The following is a 17528-nucleotide window of genomic DNA, read 5'->3' on the forward strand; positions in this document are numbered from 1 at the left end:
CAGTTTTAGAAAATTGTCACACCTGTAGTGAATCACACAATAGCAGAATATCTATATATATAAATATATATATATATATATATATATATATATATATATATATATATAGTATATAGTATATGCGTGTGTGTGTGTACCGTATATATATATTCATATGCACACACACAGTGGCATCACTAGGATGGACAGGGGGTGCAACCCTCTTAGTATAATGGCAAGCCCTCCATTTACACCCACAACTGTGATTGACAATCAATTCTCTACCCCCACTTTTCCAAGGTTCCCTATAGTTCTGCCCGACCCCACCCATGGAACATTTCAAACCCCCATGGACCTCTCAACCCCACCCACAGACTGGCTAGCTCCAGTTGCAGCCCCACCCACAATGATGGGCCTCCAGCAACTGCCCACCTATAAGTAAATACTAGAGATGACACTGCACACATATCCTTTGAATGTATTGTGTGTGAGTCTGAGCCAACCATTATGTTCATCTTATAATTGCACTATTACTTTTAAAGAAACATGGTACTCATAATATTTTTATTGTATATTAAAGAGCAGCAGTTAAAAAGGGTAAAAAAATAGCACAAAAACCTGCTGGGATCAAGATAGAAGATGCCGCCTGGATGAAGATTGAAGAGGCCATCTGGATGAAGACTTCTAGCCGCTTGGATGAGGACTTCGCCGCTGGTGGTGGAATAGGGGTGAATACATTTTATTAGTGGCGGTGATGTCGGGAGCGGCAGATTAGGGTTTAATAAGTTTATTATAGTGTTTGCGATGCGGGAGGGCCTCGGTTTAGGGGTTAATAGGTAGTTTATGCTTGTTAGTGTACTTTTTAACACTTTAGTTATGAGTTTTATGTTACAGCGTTGTAGCGTAAAACTCATAACTACTGACTTTAGATGGCGCTACAGATCTTATCATTATACAGGGAGTGCAGAATTATTCGGCAAGTTGTATTTTGAGGATTAATTTTATTATTGAACAACAACCATGTTCTCAATGAACCCAAAAAACTCATTAATATCAGAGCTGAATAGTTTTGGAAGTAGTTTTTAGTTTGTTTTTAGTTATAGCTATTTTAGGGGGATATCTGTGTGTGCAGGTGACTATTACTGTGCATAATTATTAGGCAACTTAACAAAAAACAAATATATACCCATTTCAATTATTTATTTTTACCAGTGAAACCAATATAACATCTCAACATTCACAAATATACATTTCTGACATTCAAAAACAAAACAAAAACAAATCAGTGACCAATATAGCCACCTTTCTTTGCAAGGACACTCAAAAGCCTGCCATCCATGGATTCTGTCAGTGTTTTGATCTGTTCACCATCAACATTGCGTGCAGAAGCAACCACAGCCTCCCAGACACTGTTCAGAGAGATGTACTGTTTTCCCTCCTTGTAAATCTCACATTTGATGATGGACCACAGGTTCTCAATGGGGTTCAGATCAGGTGAACAAGGAGGCCATGTCATTAGATTTTCTTCTTTTATACCCTTTCTTGCCAGCCACGCTGTGGAGTACTTGGACGCGTGTGATGGAGCATTGTCCTGCATGAAAATCATGTTTTTCTTGAAGGATGCAGACTTCTTCCTGTACCACTGCTTGAAGAAGGTGTCTTCCAGAAACTGGCAGTAGGACTGGGAGTTGAGCTTGACTCCATCCTCAACCCGAAAAGGCCCCACAAGCTCATCTTTGATGATACCAGCCCAAACCAGTACTCCACCTCCACCTTGCTGGCGTCTGAGTCGGACTGGAGCTCTCTGCCCTTTACCAATCCAGCCACGGGCCCATTCATCTGGCCCATCAAAACTCACTCTCATTTCATCAGTCCATAAAACCTTAGAAAAATCAGTCTTGAGATATTTCTTGGCCCAGTCTTGACGTTTCAGCTTGTGTGTCTTGTTCAGTGGTTGTTGTCTCTCAGCCTTTCTTACCTTAGCCATGTCTCTGAGTATTGCACACCTGGTGCTTTTGGGCACTCCAGTGATGTTGCAGCTCTGAAATATGGCCAAACTGGTGGCAAGTGGCATCTTGGCAGCTGCACGCTTGACTTTTCTCAGTTCATGGGCAGTTATTTTGCGCCTTGGCTTTTCCACACGCTTCTTGCGACCCTGTTGACTATTTTGAATGAAACGCTTGATTGTTCGATGATCACGCTTCAGAAGCTTTGCAATTTTAAGAGTGCTGCATCCCTCTGCAAGATATCTCACTATTTTTGACTTTTCTGAGCCTGTCAAGTCCTTCTTTTGACCCATTTTGCCAAAGGAAAGGAAGTTGCCTAATAATTATGCACACCTGATATAGGGTGTTGATGTCATTAGACCACACCCCTTCTCATTACAGAGATGCACATCACCTAATATGCTTAATTGGTAGTAGGCTTTCGAGCCTATACAGCTTGGAGTAAGACAACATGCATAAAGAGGATGATATGGTCAAAATACTCATTTGCCTAATAATTCTGCACTCCCTGTAGGGTGTAACACTGTTTTTTTAGCCAGAACGCAAAACTCGCAATGGCAGAGCTATGGGAATCCCATTAAAAAACGTATTTTTTAAGAGTGCGGTACTGACGTTGCGTTACAGGCTAAAAGGCTGGCGGTATAGCTATACAGACAAGACTTGTAATGACTGTGTTAGGGAAAATGATGTGTTATGGGCCACAACGCTGCTATTTAACTCATAACGCTCAACTCGCGATCTAGCTGTATGTTTTGTAATATGCCTATGCATAGACTGGCTGCTATGGGCCCACAGCACTTGGGCCCTGGTGCCACTGCACCTGCTGCACCAATGGTAGTTCTGACCCTGTTTTGTAAGTTTTCTGTTACTCAGAAAAGAGAAATTGTCCATTAATATTGCTTTTCATTTCATTCGTTTTTCTAAAAGTTGCAACCCAGATCCTGAAAAAAATATATCTCATGTAAAAAAAGGTTAGCCATCCTTGTTGTATACAGTGACCAATTTAAAGGACCATTAAAGTCAAGCAAACAAAACTGTTCTGTCTGACAGACTATATGACAGAGAGTGTATCAACATGAAAATTGCATTGCACTTTAAATTCTCTTTTTCCATGTTCTCACTGCCCCAGCCCGACCACTCACAACCATTTCCTGCATTGTGATTGATATATTGCTTGTTCCAAGAATGATGTGCCAATTATACTATGTAATTCTTGTGTACACTTCCATGCACGCTCACAGCCCCCCTGGCAGCGTACACATTTAAATTTAATATAGAACAGAGCAGCTGTTTAGGCCTGATCAGTAATGTGATCTTGCAAGGAAATGGCAATTTATGTAAGTGGAATGTGGAAAGACAATTTTAACACCTTAGTGGTAGAACAAATGCAGTGATAAACACTTTTAAATACATTTCTGGAAAATGTTCTACAAAAAATAACTAATTTACATTTATATGGTTGCTCATGTAATTTTTAATATTTAAAAACCTCTGCCAGCAAAAAATATTTCAATAAGCTTACACATAATATATATACAGTATGTCATGTTCCCCATCAATGCACATTCAATTTCATGATGTGCTGGTGAGGTCATTGGTAATGTCACTGGTATCTTCTGAACATGCTTGTATACATATATGAGTCTATGATTGGACATTAGAGGACACTTGCAAGTGAGGGACAGGAAAAAAAATCACAATATTTATTTTTTATTTTAAGCATTTCTTAATGCACCTTTAGTGCGTAAGCAACAACCAGAAGAGGCTTTTTAGTATGTCCAATAAAGGTCTATGGGGAAAGGGAGTTAACGCAGTTGCATTATCTGACCTCTAGATCTTAATGCATCTGAGCACTAATATTTTTGCAGTCCACTTCTACTTGAGGCCTATATTACTTTTACTTATTTTACTCTCTGCAACATCTATGCCCCAAATGATTTCCAACCATTTTTCTGGGGAGTATTATACGCTAAACTCATTAATTCGATTGATTCTAAAATTATCCTAGCCGGTGACTTGACCCCATAATTAGGCACTCTTCCCCCTGAAACCAAAAACCCCCCTTTAAATAAAAGACTAACACAAATACTTGGGGTTGAAAAGGCCGCAGCCGATTTATTATAAACATGTAATAGATAAATAACAATTAAACACTTGAAACCGTATTGGTTACCAAGTAACAAACATTAGTGCTTGCCCCGTAGGGGCTCAATAACTCTTGTAAACTTTATCAAGTCAACATTTTGCTAACCTCTCCTGAAACCACAGGAGGTACCCGTATTAAATCTTAAAGTTCTAAACATCAAAAACACCGCCAAAAGAACTCCCCTGCCGTAAACAAAACAGGGAAGGGAGGGCGGGAGCTGCTCCTGCTCCTAACCGGTCCGGAAGTAAGATGCACCTGACTTCCTGCCTCACCACGCTAACCTTGCCAAGGCTCCACCCCCCAAAGTCACAACCACCTATCCCTGCTTCAGGCCTGCCATGGGGTCAAAAGCCCCTCCTTACAACTTCGCTCCATCCGGGGCTGCCTTGACCCCATAATTAGGCACTCTTCCCCCTGAAACCAAAAACCCCCCTTTAAATAAAAGACTAACACAAATACTTGGGGTTGAAAAGGCCGCAGCCGATTTATTATAAACATGTAATAGATAAATAACAATTAAACACTTGAAACCGTATTGGTTACCAAGTAACAAACATTAGTGCTTGCCCCGTAGGGGCTCAATAACTCTTGTAAACTTTATCAAGTCAACATTTTGCTAACCTCTCCTGAAACCACAGTTGCATACCTATATCATTAAGGTGGACCCCATCACCCAAGAAAAAACATCGACCCGCTTCACCCTCAAACTCAACGTGCCGTATAGACACTCCCCCCCTTTGCCTAACAAAACTACTCAACACCCTGTTAATCTTCCTCCTAGATGTATCCAACCGCTTACTGTCCCAAGCTGCCTTCCAAACCACCCTAGGCTCAAGTTCAGACCAAACAACCAACATCTGAGGAAACAATTCCCACAAACGCAACAAATCCCTTTTCATCTTTGACACCAGATCTCTCTGTGCCGTGTAGCCTAAATCGTTACCCCCAGCATGTATTACCAGAATCCCGGGGGGACGAAACAACCTTGAATAATCAACTACTTGCAACAATACCTGATCCCACTTCAAACCCCTAACCCCGAACCACCTCAAAACCACCTCTTCCACAGGCAAACCCAGCTGGCAACCATCGTTCTTCGCTGCAGCGGCTCGTCGTGCCCAGTAGATGTAAGAGTGGCCGATAAACCAACACTGAACTGGACCTAAAACAAAACACAACTTATAGAGCTAAGTACTGGCGTACGTAAGACTTAAACCTTCCTGATGACCACCTCCCAATTCCTTGTATCCTTTCATCACTCATACCTAACATTCTCGCCTCAGTAGCAGCACCGATACGAAATGAATGGGAACTAAATTCTCCAGCAGGAAAACCAACTAATGTCAAAGCCTTTCGGAACACTGCAACAAACTGGAATTTCGATAATGACAAACCCCCAGCATGAATCAATAACGGACCGTCACCAGCTGGCCTAATCTGCAAAAATTCCCCCACGGCCCCGACTGGACAGCAAAGGCCCCCAATACACTGCAGCCGTATTAAACGACCTCTTCCCGACTGATCTGTCTTTGACCGCCTGAGCCAGATGACAATTTGCTGGCCGTCGGAAACAACATCGCCCACTTGGATCCCACCCCTGTCCAATCTATTAGGAGCAACGACTTCAGAGACCCGAAAGGCTGCAAAAAAGGCTAACACAAAAGCCGCACGGAACAAAGCCACTTCAAACGAATCCGCGCAGACCGAGGGTAGAACTCCTACTACCTTTTGTAAAACAGAAAAAATTACTGGTCGCCTACTATCCACAACCGAAGGGCCCCTACACAAACCACGTCCAACCATCCTAACCACAAACAATTTTGTGATATCCTGGAAGCCCAGTAACTGACACAAAAAGGCCAAAGCCGCTAAACGCCTCCTAACGACTGCTTTTGAAAACCGGGACTCGTTCCAACTCCCCATCCACTCAACCAGGGCCCTGGACCACTCGACTTCCGAAAAAGAATACCCACCTGCTTCCAAGAAAAATTGCCACTCACCCCATACCTGTCCATATGCCCTCCAAGTACTCTTGGCTAAAGCCGACCTCACCAAATTCATTAGCCTGGGAATACCGCCTTCCACAAATCCGCTGGACAGCGATCCCCTTCCATAGCAGCTTCTGGGGCCAGGGCCCGGAAACGGTCCCACTGTAAACGTGAGAAAGCGTCAGCAATGCCATTAGATGCACCAGGGACATGTACCGCCCTAAAACACACGTTCAGCCTCAGACACTCCAAAACAAACAGGCGTAACAAAGAAATAACAGGAGGGGAGGAGGCTGACAAATTGTTAACGGACATAACTACCCCCATATTATCCGAATGTAAGATCACTTTCTTATCTCTCAACACTGCTGCCCATAATTTTAATGACACTAACAAAGGGAACAATTCAAGGAAAACCAAATTCTTATTTAGACCAGCCTTGATCCACGCCTCGGGCCACACGTCAGCACACCATCTACCACCCAAATAGGCTCCAAAACCATATGATCCGGAAGCATCAGTGAAAAGGTTCAGCTCAGATCCCAACACCACCTTCTGAATGATAGACTTGCCATTGTACTCCAACAGAAAAATGAGCCACACCTTCAGGTCTTCCATGATCAAACTAGTTACTCGAATGTGATGGTAAGGCTCTGTCGCCCCAGCAGTCGCCAGGGACAACCGCCTACAAAAAACCCGACCGACAGGGATAATTCTACACGCAAAATTCAATTTACCTACAATGGACTGCATCTCACGCAACGTCAGTTTATTGCGACCAACCGCCATCTGTAAGACTTGGACAAAATCAACTATCTTATCCCTAGGTAGGCTACACTCCATTGAAACCGAATCAATCTGAATCCCTAAGAAGCACAGGACCGACGTCGGGCCTTCTGACTTCTCGGACGCTATCGGGATACCAAAATCACTTGCAACATGCATAAAGGTTGACAACAAACGACCGCATATCTCCGACTGAGGAGGGCCAACAAATAAAAAATCGTCCAAGTAATGAACAATCGATTTTAAACCTGATAGACGCTTAACCACCCATTCAATAAAGCAACTAAAGGATTCAAAATAGGAGCATGAAATAGAGCATCCCATTGGTAGGCAAAGGTCAACAAAAAAGGCATCATCAAAGGTGCAACCCAACAAGTGATGACACTTAGGGTGGACAGGTAACAAACGGAAAGCTGACTCTACGTCGACCTTTGCTAAAAGCGCCCCCTTACCGGCCTTCCGGACCAAACGAACCGCTGAGTCAAAAGAAGCATAAGAGACAGCTGACAATTCAGGGCCGATACCATCATTCACAGATGATCCCTTCGGGTAGGACAAGTGGTGAATCATCCGGAACTGGCCCTGACTTTTCTTGGGCACAACCCCTAAAGGAGAAATCCGCAAATCGGGCATGGGCAAATCAGTAAAAGGACCCGCCATGCGGCCCAGAGCCACCTCCTTAGCCAATTTATCACGAATAATTTCAGGGTGAGCCCTGGCTGATTTCAAGTTACCCAGGAAACGTTGGCCCTCCCCCGGCAAAAAAGGTATCCAAAAACCCGAGCTAAAACCCGTAAGCAACAACTCGGCCGCGCCTGCCTTACCCCGAACCTTAGCGTATTGCCTTAGCCAAGGCACCATCTTTTCTATGCTCACTGGAGTCTTGGCTCTGTATAGCCATTTCACCTGGGCGTGCGCCCGCCCGCCCTCTCTTAAAACATTTGGAGTAGGAGTGCACTCCACCACACCCTGAACACTCGTGTTTGTATTAACATGAGAGACCAAATCGACATTGACTCTCGTTGTATTGGAAGCACAACCCCTTCCTACCGGAGACAGCGGTATTGGCACCAGTGCCGCCGGAAATGGCGGCCCCCCCAACTCGAAAGGACTGCCCCGACCGTAAGGGGGTCATGATTTCAAGCCAGATACCCATATCCCTATCATCCCAACGCATGGAGGGCCGCACGGCAAGCCGCTGACGAAACTGCTCGTCATAACGCCACCATGCTAGCCCGCCATACGTACGGTATGCAGAGGAAATCTCATCGTGATAACAAAAGAGAGCCGAACCCTGCTCAGGAAACCTCTCCGTAGTGACACTGGCCAAAATACAAAAAGACCTGGACCAATTACTCAATGTTTTTGGCAACCTCCGATATCTCTTTTTTCTCTCATCCTCCTCTTTTTTACCCAAATCCCCTTTTGGGTCATCCTTAAAGTCTACAAACCGATCAACAGGGAGCAGGGAAAAGATTCCCGTTTCCAGATATTTTCCTTAACTTCCGGTTGCAAGTGTAACCCCAAAGGGCCAATAGAACAAAGGCAAGGACGCTGAAAAGCCTCCTCAGAAACCTTGAGTCCACCAACTACACTAACCGACCCAACGGCAGGAGTACCACCCGACGAGCCCGCCGTCAACAAGACTCTTGGCTGCGACTCTACCTCACCCAAGGCCGGAGAGGCCCAAGCTCCCCCGGCTCCTTGATCACCCGAACGAACATCACTCTTCTCCACACTCGCAATCAAGTCTTTCAAACCTTGCAATAAAGTTTGCTGTTTAACCATACCCCCGCCCGGCCCAATGGGCGTCCCCACACCCTGCACCTCACCTGCTTCGCAAGGCGCTGTGACAGGTCCTGAAGCAGCAGCCGTAGATACCACTAGAGTAGACCCCTTAGGCCTGGCCGTACGACGGCGATCGTCTCTGCCAGCCGAACGCCTCCTTCTTGAAGACGACCTCCTCCTGGTATCGGCCCGCCGCCTCCGTTCTCTGCTCCTGCCTCGAGGTGATCTGTCCAAGCCAGCCCATGTAGGCGATGAACGTGCCTCTGCGTCCCTCCTTCTTCTAGGCAGTGGCGAACGAGACCTACCCCGCCTGTGACCAGCATCCCGCGATGGAGCCGCTGCCCTGCTGATCCCATCCTCCTGAAATGACAGATTAGATGCTAGCACCACCTGCCTTCTGCAGCCTAGCCCACCTGCTGGCGTCTCCCGGCCAGTAGCGGCCGAAACACCAAGCTGCCCCCCATGCCTGGTTAAATGCGGTGATAAACAACGTAACAGCTGCGCCAAAGTATCCAACTCTCCTACCTGGCCAGCTGCCGTAACTCCAGATGATGTGCCCTCGCCCGGATCCTCCTCTTCAAAGTCACTTAAAACGTCCTCCAAGTTGATGGAGTCGCCGTCGTGCTCCCTGACACTGTCGCGACGGGTTAGTCCATTTTCAGCCACCAACGGACCACTATTAGCAATCACAGGCTCCACTACTAAGAAAAGAAAATATTAGCACAAAGACCAACAAAACAACCCCCCCCCCCACACCCACCCACCACAACAAGGAAAAAAGGGGGGGGCAGAGGAAGGGGGGCAAGGGGAGGATAGAGAATGAAGACGAAAAAAGGGGGGGGTTGACACAATAAACTGACTCATTTATTTTATTTTATTCAAAAAAAATTTTTTTTTAAATATGACTTAGGTCAATTAAAAGAGGAGGCCAGGGAATATGCCTAAGACGCTGCAAAACAGTCTGAAAAGGAAACAAAATGATATGAAATAAACCTAAAAGATAAAAAATGAGACAAGGAGAAAGAAAGAGGGGAGGGGGGGGGGGGGTAAACAACATAAATAAACAATAAAGCAACATGAAAAAACGACAAACATAGAACAATAAAATAAAAGGAATGAGAAGCAAACCAAGGAAAAACAGCAACCTAAAAGAAAAGGGGAAAAAAGTTACAAATGAATCAAAAAACAAGCATTCAAATACAAGAGCGACACCTGCTGGACAAAGAAAAAATTACAGCTAGCACAAAAAACAAAAGAAAAAACATAACGCTTACTTAATAAATAATAAAATGGAGAGAAACAAAACAGGAAAAAAGGCAAAAAAGCAAAGGAAGATTAAAACATTAATAGAGGGATTAAGGAAATAAAGAAAAGCAGTGACAAAATATAGCCCAAAACAAAACAAAATACATTAAACATATTTAAAATAAGAAACAAAACAACAAAAACAAATAAAATATGCCCCTAATCAACCTAACATAAAAGCTAAACCCCCCACCTCAATAAAAATGTGTGCACAAAACACCACAGGCCTCTCTCAAAATGGCTACCGCCACACTCCACTCCCAGGGCCAAATTAACTAACCCTCATGAGGACTAACCCTGTGACCAAGAGCCTTACCCTGACCCTGAATGGCCGATGCCACCAAAGTATGAGCGCCAGACCCTCCAGGCTGCCCGCCATCCGCCATAAGCGATGACGTCACAGGTCCTGTCCTTGCCGCACTGTCCTCAACCAACTCGCCACCAACAACAGCCATACCCGACTTAGCAATTGCCTTCCTTGGCCGGCCAGCTGCCCTTCGAGGGCCCCCACCCTGGGCCCCACGAGACCTGCGAGCCGTTACCTCAGGGCTCAGCCGAACCGGGGCCTTGGATTTCCTCACCGGCCTCTCCTTCTGCCCAACACCAGTGTCTGCTACTGGAAGGGCACCAGCCTCCTTTAGTTGGTCCAGCAACCAACCCGGACCACGCTCTTTTGAAAGAGCTGCCGCCGCCGCCAAAAGCTCTGTCAGGTTCTCCATACCGGCACCGCGCTGAGCTGCTCCAGCTGCTCCTGCTCCTAACCGGTCCGGAAGTAAGATGCACCTGACTTCCTGTCTCACCACGCTAACCTTGCCAAGGCTCCACCCCCCAAAGTCACAACCACCTATCCCTGCTTCAGGCCTGCCATGGGGTCAAAAGCCCCTCCTTACAACTTCGCTCCATCCGGGGCTGCCTTTTAACCCATTCGTAGATCGACTCAAAGCCAAAAATTTACATCAATATAATAAAGGATCTAAATGTTTAAGTAGTTTTTCTAAAAGTTTAAAACTAAAAGATGTTTGGAGATCACAAAATCCAGACAATAGATTATTTACATGTGAATCAAAAACCTATCATTCATTTTCCAGAATAGATATGTTTTTGATTAGTGAATCTCTCTTAGCCTCAGACATTACTGCTAATATAAAAAAAAATCTTAATATCTGATCACGCCCTTATTACACTTTCTATTTCATTGAACCAGCATAAAAACAAACAAATAGGAAAGTTTATTTTCCCCTCATTCTTGTACTCTGACATGCATTTTTTTATGGCTATCACATACTTGGAGGGATTTTAAAAAACTATAATAATGAATATATTACCAAACCAGAGATTTTCTGGGAATCAGGTAAAGCTTATCTCAGGGGCTTAATTATAGCATATATGATAAAAAGAAAGAAAATCATTGAGAAAAGAGAAACACAATTTGCTAATCAACTTATGAAAAGATATACCGAATACATTGCAAATCCAGAAAAACAGCAATGGACAGCATATATGAAAGCAAAAGAGGAAAGGGAGATATTTCTAAATCAAAATTTATTACAATCTACCTTAAAAAATAAAGAATAATTTAACCCCTTAATGACCGGACCATTTTTCAAATTTCTTACCCTTAATGACAATGGCTATTTTTACATTTCTGCACTGTTTGTGTTTAGCTGTAATTTTCCTCTTATTCATTTACTGTACCCACACATATTATATACTGTTTTTCTTGCCATTGCATGAACTTTCTAAAGATAACATTATTTTCATCATATCTTATAATTTACTATAAAAAAAAATATAAAGTATGAGGAAAAAATGGAAAAAAACACACTTTTTCTAACTTTGACCCCCAAAATCTATTACACATCTACAACCACCAAAAAAAAAACATGCTAAATAGTTTCAAATTTTTGTCCTGAGTTTAGAAATACCTAATGTTTATATGCCCCTTGCTTTTTTTGCAAGTTATAGGGCAATAAGTACAAGTAGCACACTGCTATTTTCAAAACATTTTTTTTTTCAAAACTAGAGATATCTGTCAGGAATCACTGAATAATCCTTCACATGTATATATTTTTAAAAAGAAGACAACCTAAGGTATTAAACTTGGGGTATTTTGACTCTCTTCATGCAACCATTTTAGCACCAATCAATGCCAAAGTTTTAAAAGAAAAAAAATAAGTGGTGAATTTTTGACAAAATAGCAATTTAAGAATACATGTACTGAGAATGTTAAAGGTTACTACCAAATAACACCCCAATATGTGTTCAGCAACATCTCCTGAGTACAGTGATACCACCCATGTATAGGTGTGTCGGGTTCTCTGAGGGCTAATAGGCTTTATTTTTAGGGGGCGCATTCCAGTTTTCCAACTTGGAATTTTCACATCTGTCATCATGCACCCATGTCCTATTTGGAACATTTCTGAAGCCAGCCAATGTAATTTACCCCCAACAAACCATATATTTTTGAAAAGTAGACACCCTAGGGTATTTCAAATGCTGGTATTTTAACACTTTCCATGTACTAATTCAACCACCAGTCTTTGTCAAACTTATGGGTAGTCATTGTTTTGTGTTATTTTTCATACACATTGTACTTTAGGCATGGATTCTCAATTGCTGTTATGTGTTACTGTCAAAAAACACCTCAATATGTGTTCAACAACATCTCCTGAGTACAGTGATACCACCCATGTATAGGTGTGTTGGGTTCCCTGGGGGCTAAAAGGCCTTATTTTTAGGGGGCGCATTCCAGTTTTCCAACTTGAAATTTTCACATCTGTCATCATGCACCCATGTCCTATTTGGAACATTTCTGAAGCCAGCCAATGTAATTTACCCCCAACAAACCATATATTTTTGAAAAGTAGACACCCTAGGGTATTTCAAATGCTGGTATTTTAACACTTTCCATGCACTAATTCAAGCACCAGTCTTTGGCAAACTTTTGGGTAGTCATTTTTTTTGTGTTATTTTTCATACACATTGTACTTTAGGCATGGATTCTCAATTCCTGTTATGTGTTACTGTCAAAAAACACCTCAATATGTGTTCAACAACATCTCCTGAGTACAGTGATACCACCCATGTATAGGTGTGTTGGGTACCATGGGGGCTAAAAGGCCTTATTTTTAGGGGGTGCATTCCAGTTTTTCAACTTGAAATTTTCAAATCTGTCATCATGCACCCATGTCCTATTTAGAACATTTCTGAAGCCAGCCAATGTAATTTACCCCAAACAAACCATATATTTTTGAAAAGTAGACACCCTAGGGTATTTCAAATGCTGGTATTTTAACACTTTCCATGCACTAATTCAAGCAACAGTCTTTGGCAATCTTTTGGGTAGTCATTTTTTTGTGTTATTTTTCATACACATTGTACTTTAGGCATGGATTCTCAATTGCTGTTATGTGTTACTGTCAAAAAACACCTCAATATGTGTTCAACAACATCTCCTGAGTACAGTGATACCACCCATGTATAGGTGTGTTGGGTTCCCTGGGGGCTAAAAGGCCTTATTTTTAGGGGGCGCATTCCAGTTTTCCAACTTGAAATTTTCACATCTGTCATCATGCACCCATGTCCTATTTGGAACATTTCTGAAGCCAGCCAATGTAATTTACCCCCAACAAACCATATATTTTTGAAAAGTAGACACCCTAGGGTATTTCAAATGCTGGTATTTTAACACTTTCCATGCACTAATTCAAGCACCAGTCTTTGGCAAACTTTTGGGTAGTCATTTTTTTTGTGTTATTTTTCATACACATTGTACTTTAGGCATGGATTCTCAATTCCTGTTATGTGTTACTGTCAAAAAACACCTCAATATGTGTTCAACAACATCTCCTGAGTACAGTGATACCACCCATGTATAGGTGTGTTGGGTACCATGGGGGCTAAAAGGCCTTATTTTTAGGGGGTGCATTCCAGTTTTTCAACTTGAAATTTTCAAATCTGTCATCATGCACCCATGTCCTATTTAGAACATTTCTGAAGCCAGCCAATGTAATTTACCCCAAACAAACCATATATTTTTGAAAAGTAGACACCCTAGGGTATTTCAAATGCTGGTATTTTAACACTTTCCATGCACTAATTCAAGCAACAGTCTTTGGCAATCTTTTGGGTAGTCATTTTTTTGTGTTATTTTTCATACACATTGTACTTTAGGCATGGATTCTCAATTGCTGTTATGTGTTACTGTCAAAAAACACCTCAATATGTGTTCAACAACATCTCCTGAGTACAGTGATACCACCCATGTATAGGTGTGTTGGGTTCCCTGGGGGCTAAAAGGCCTTATTTTTAGGGGGCGCATTCCAGTTTTCCAACTTGAAATTTTCACATCTGTCATCATGCACCCATGTCCTATTTGGAACATTTCTGAAGCCAGCCAATGTAATTTACCCCCAACAAACCATATATTTTTGAAAAGTAGACACCCTAGGGTATTTCAAATGCTGGTATTTTAACACTTTCCATGCACTAATTCAAGCACCAGTCTTTGGCAAACTTTTGGGTAGTCATTTTTTTTGTGTTATTTTTCATACACATTGTACTTTAGGCATGGATTCTCAATTCCTGTTATGTGTTACTGTCAAAAAACACCTCAATATGTGTTCAACAACATCTCCTGAGTACAGTGATACCACCCATGTATAGGTGTGTTGGGTACCATGGGGGCTAAAAGGCCTTATTTTTAGGGGGTGCATTCCAGTTTTTCAACTTGAAATTTTCAAATCTGTCATCATGCACCCATGTCCTATTTAGAACATTTCTGAAGCCAGCCAATGTAATTTACCCCAAACAAACCATATATTTTTGAAAAGTAGACACCCTAGGGTATTTCAAATGCTGGTATTTTAACACTTTCCATGCACTAATTGAAGCAACAGTCTTTGGCAAACTTTTGGGTAGTCATTTTTTTGTGTTATTTTTCATACACATTGTACTTTAGGCATGGATTCTCAATTCCTGTTATGTGTTACTGTCAAAAAACACCTCAATATGTGTTCAACAACATCTCCTGAGTACAGTGATAAAACCCATGTATAGGTGTGCACTAATTCAAGCAACAGTCTTTGGAGAAAGTGTGTGGTGGTATTTTTTATTTTTACACACACATTGCTTTTTGGCTGTGATTTTGGAGAACGTGGTAAAAGTTATTGCAAGAAAACAGTCCAGGTTGTTTTCTGTAAGACCTCCTGAGTACACCTATGCCCCCCATGTATAGGTTTGCCAGGATTTTGGGAAGGTTCTGTTACAATTTTATGACTTGCAATTTTAGTTAAAAGTGAGAGTATTTCTTCTGATAGGCCTATCTTTAGTTTGGGGCCAAGCGCATACCCCAGGTCTATTTATTGTCATTAAAGTTTATATATTTGAAATGTAGACACCCCAAGGTATTGTATATGGAGTGCTTTGATGCCTTTGATGGAACCGTTTTAGCCCAAAAAAATGGAGACAGTGTATGGTGGTAATTTTTTAATTTTCAGTTTTACATTGTTTGACTATAATTTAGGAGAGCCTGTTGTAAGTTATTGCAAAAACACAATACAGGTTGTTTTCTGTAAGACCTCCTGAGTACACCTATGTCCCCCATGCATAGGTTTGCCAGGAGTTTGGGAAGGTTCTGTTAGAATTTTATGTCTTGTAATTTTAGTTAAAAGTGAGAGTATTTCTTCTCATAGGCCTATCTTTAGTTTGGGGCCAATCGCATACCCCAGGTCTATTTATTGGCATGCAAGTGTATATATTTGAAATGTTGACACCCCAAGGTATTGTGTATGGAGTGCTTTGATGCCTTTGATGGAACCGTTTTAGCCAAACAAATTGGAGACAGTGTATGGTGGTAATTTTTCAATTTTCAGTTTTACACACACACTGCTTTTTTACTCTAATTTAGGAGATCCTGTTGTAAGTTATTACAAAGAAAAAGTCTGGAGCAGTAAAAGTAAAAAATAAAAATAAATTCAGGAACAGTAAATGTAAAAAAAAATTAAAATTTCACCAATGTATGGTAGCGTTTAAAGCAGTCACCAATGCAGAGTCCAGGTTGTCCAGGGCAATCAGGACAGTAGAATGTGGTATCCTTTCTCAGCCCCCTTTTATAGCAGACTCTGCATCTTTTTTGTGGTTTCTGCTGTGTGGTAGTATGAGGAATTTTAAAAATAAAGTGGGTAGCCCCAACTCTGCTTTCCCCCATCACCGCCTGGGGAGCAGGTGCATCTTGGTACAAAATCGCCGAAATGACCTGGAGCTGGAACTGCAAAAAAGTGAGTTTCATTTCGGGATTTGCTTTTTTGTTCAACAAGAAAGCGTTGTAGGTTGCAATTTGCATAAGATAAATTGCAACCTTTTTGTACCAGGCCCTTGTCTTCCGCATAATTAGGTAGGGTTGAAGCAGCTGATCTGCCAGATCAACCCCACCCATATGCCGGTTATAGGCCTTGATGCACACTGGCTTGTTTGTGACCTCAGCTGTGCCACGTACAGAGACCTCCACAGTCCTTTCAGTGTGGATGGTGCTGAGAAGGTATACATCCTTCTTGTCTCTATATTTGACTGCCAAGAGCTCCTCTTGGCGCAGAGCTGAGGTCTCCCCCCTTCGTAGCCGGGTGCGTGACAGTTGCTCTGGGAATCCTATGCGGTTCTTACAGATAGTACCGCAAGCTACTGTATCAAAACAATACAGTAGCTTGAATAAAAGGACACTTGTATAGAAATTATCAAGATACAAGTGGTACCCTTTGTTCATTAGGGGTTGAATTAGGTCCCAGACAATCTTGCCACTGGTTCCCATATGTTCTGGGCAACCTGGAGGGTTAAGCTGGGTATCCTTCCCTTCATACACCCGGAAGGCCTGAGTATACCCACTGTCGCTCTCACAGAGCTTATACACTTTCACTCCATACCTGGAGCGCTTGGAAGGAATATACTGCTTGAATCCCAGCCTTCCCTTATACTTCATCAGGGATTCATCTACGCAGATATTCTTTCCAGGTGTATAAGCCTCTGCAAACCTGGCAGTGAAGTGGGTTATCAGGGGGCGGATCTTGTACAGCCTGTCAAATTGGGGATGCTCCCTAGGGAGGCAAAGGCTGTTGTCATTAAAATGCATGAAACGAAGTATCATTTCATACCTTTGCCTAGGCATAGACTGTCTGTAAATGGGGGTACAGCAGATGGGGCTAGTGCTCCAGTAGGAGCGGATGGATGGCTTCTTGATTATGCCCATCAGCATTGTGAGTGCCCAGAATTTTAGAAATTCTGACACGTCAATGGGGGCCCATTGCTGCTTTGCCCAAAAAGACTGAGGCTTAGCAGCACGGAATTGCTGGGCATACATATTAGTTTGGGAGACAATGTTCCCCAAAACATCATCCCCCATAAAAAGCTGCATAAATTGAAGGGGGGTAAATCCTGTGACATCCAGATTGATGCCAGGATTTTCTGTGAAAGGAGGGATATCTGGCCTCTGGAGATTAGGCACTACCCACTCCTCAGCAGCTGGAGCAACACGCCTCC

The sequence above is a fragment of the Bombina bombina genome, chromosome 1, assembly GCF_027579735.1.
Source record: "Bombina bombina isolate aBomBom1 chromosome 1, aBomBom1.pri, whole genome shotgun sequence".
NCBI lineage: Eukaryota > Metazoa > Chordata > Amphibia > Anura > Bombinatoridae > Bombina > Bombina bombina.